Here is a 3,218-nt window from a genome sequence, read left to right on the forward strand (position 1 = left end):
CAACCACATGGTGGTTCACAACCATCTGTAATGGGATCTGATGCCCTCTTCTGGTGTGTCTGAAGACAGCTACAATGTACTACTCATATACATAAGGTAAATAAATAATTCTTTAAAAAAGGAAAGAAAGAAAGAAAGAAAGAAAGAAAGAAAGAAAGAAAGAAAGAAAGAAAGAAAGAAAGAAAGGAGAAAGAGAGGGAAGAAGGGAGGGAGAGAGAGAGAGAGAGAGGCAAACTCAATGTATACACCCATTGCTGATGGGATATGCCAGTCTAAGTTCTGATAATGAGACATGGATACCTACCTATCTCTTACTAGCTCTTTGCTGTAAGCCCACGTTATACGATTTTCAGTGTTCCTTGAAAGGAGGCAGACTGAGTTGTCACTGGTCATCAGAGCCAGCAAGTCTGAGTCAGCCATGGGTGTCGTGCGGTCAGCCCTCTCATCTGAGTTGGGGAGCGATTTCCACTGCCATTCTTCCTTTCCCCTACTCCTCAGCCCTGGCTACCCTCACCCCTCACCCCTAGGGCCATCCTTCACCTTGAAAGCAAAAAAGTACCACTGCTTTTTTTTTTTCATATGTTGTTCCCCCTCTTCTTCAAGCTTCTTTCCATCACCCGCAGAACTGGCAGGACCTTCAGCTAAGATACAACCAGACTTAGGACCGTGGTAAGAAACTTACAGTGTGAACATTCTGTGATGACCCTCTGCATAATAAACTACAACTTTTGTTATACTAACTATGTGTATCTACTTTCTTGCTCACACGAGTAGTGCACACCTTTGATCCCAGCACTCAGGAGGCAGAGGCAGGTGGATCTACATGAACTGGAGCCCAGCCTGAAAGTGAGTTTCAGAACAGCCAGGGCAGTTACATGGAGAAACTCTGCCCTGAAAAAAACAACAACAACAAAATTACAATGTTGTCTGATCTGACTATGGATATTTGCAAAGGAAATATTTAAGGTATTTACAATAAGCTTTCTATTCCTCCATATATATATACATATATATATATATGTATGTATATATGTATATATAATTCACATGTATGTAGTCTGTGTGCATGCTCATGTGTATACATGGGTGAGTGTGCCTGTAGAGATCTAAAGTCAACTTTGCGTGTTACCCCCCAGGCTTCTTGGTTTTTGAAACCAGATCTCCCACTTCTGCCTAGAACTTACTAATTTGGTTAGGCTGGCTGCCCATCAGGCCCAGGGACCCACTTGTGTTTGCCCCAGTGATAGGATTACAAATCAATACCACTGTGATTAGCTTTGACTTTTTTAATGTGTATGGGTGTTCTGCCTGTATGTATATCTATGTACTGTGTGGGGGCCTGGTACCCTCAGAGGCCAGAAGAGGGGTCAGATCCCCCTGGAACTGGGGTTACAGGCAGTCCTGACTTCCCACATGGATGCTGGGAACTAAGACCAGGTCCTCTGGCCCTGCTACACTGTTTTTTGTTTGTTTGTTTTTGTTTTGCTTTGTTTTAAATATGGGCAATGGGGGATCAAACTCCGGTCTACCTGCTTGTGGGGCAAGCACTTAACTGACTGAGCCATCTCCCCCATCCAGCTTTCTATACTTTCTTACTACACTTTACCAGTGGATTGTATATGTTGTGTGTGGAGAATGCAATAGAGAAACTACTAAAATAAATAAATAAATAAATAAATAAATAAAATTAAAGTCCATACAGTAGTTCTGCCTTCTATCATCTTTAAATTTTTAAAAGATACATTTATTTATTCTGTGTGTACATAGACCACGGTGCAACTTACAGGGTTGGTTCTCTCTATCGTACAGGCCCAGGGATTGATTTCAGGTCGTCAGACTTGGTGGTGAGCTCCTTAACCTGCTGAGCCATCTCAAGCCTCACCACCCCCACACACACTTTTTATTAGAGAATTTTTGTAAACATATACAGAAGTAGGCACTGAGCCTGCACATATATACCACCCACCACACCACCAGCAACCTGTGGTCAAGAATGTCCATCCATCCCTAGCTCCCCTGTTTTTGAGGGGAAAAAAAATCAGATAATCCCTTTTTTTTTTTTTTTACTGATTTACATTTATAAAATTACCCTAATTTTTTTTCTTGATCCATCTGTACCGCCATAATAACACATGCCAGGCAGTTTATAAACAGAAAAAAAAACTCATATATTAAAATTCTGGAGGCAGGAAGTCTAAGATAAAGTTCCCAGCAGGTTTCAAGTCTGATGAGGAACTGCTTTCTGGTCATAGACCTGCAGCACCTTCGAGCTATCCAGAAACTAAGCTGGTAGATGAGCAGGTGAGCTCCTGGGCCTATGAGCATCATGAGGATGCCAATCCCATTCTTCAGTGAGCTACCATCATGCAGTCATCTCCCTAAAGGCCCTACCTCCTAATTTGATCACATTCCTGATTAAGTTCTGACATGAATTTGGGGGTCATGTTTATATCATCCTCCAGCAAAGTTGATGCCTTCTGCCCCCCACCCTCTCATTACCCCCTCCCCATTCTCTTTCCAATCGCATAAGATGGAAACACCTTGGTAGGTTCATCCAGACCTAGGGCTTTAAATGGCAGCTAGATATCCATCATTTTCAAGTTACCTCATTGCTCCTATTTCTCCCACTGTCTATACTCTTATATCTAACTGCATACCTGAAACCTCCTCATTTGGGGGTTATCCTATGTGATGGTTTTGTATACACTTGGCCCAGAGAGTGGCAGGATTAAGAGGTGTGACCCTGTTGGAGTAGGTGTGTCACTGTGGGTATGGGCTAAAAGAGCCACACCCTGGCCTTGAGGTCAGTCTTCCACTAACCACCTTCAGATGAAGATGTAGAACTCTCAGCTCCTCCTGCACCACGCCTGCCTGGACGTCGCCATTGTAAGACCCTGACACTTGGTCAATGGTACTTACTTTGAGACCCCCCCCCCAGTGAGACACAGAGGCACAGATTGATGCAAAAGCAAGAGGTTGATTTTCCAGTGCCTCAGAATCGACCTTCAAGTCGATTCTAGTTCCTCAAGGTGAAAGACCCCCGGAGGGAGACCCTCACTCAAGCCTCGGGACAGCCGCAAACCCAAGAAGACACTGAGACCAAACTCAGAATATAGGAAGGAAGATTTAATAAAGCCACAACAAGAAAGCACATGGACCAGAGCTCTGGGGTCGAAACTCATACACCAAGCATGGTGTAGAGGAGGATCGACACGGCT

This window comes from Mus caroli, chromosome 7 (assembly GCF_900094665.2).
Source record: "Mus caroli chromosome 7, CAROLI_EIJ_v1.1, whole genome shotgun sequence".
Taxonomy (NCBI): Eukaryota; Metazoa; Chordata; class Mammalia; order Rodentia; family Muridae; genus Mus; species Mus caroli.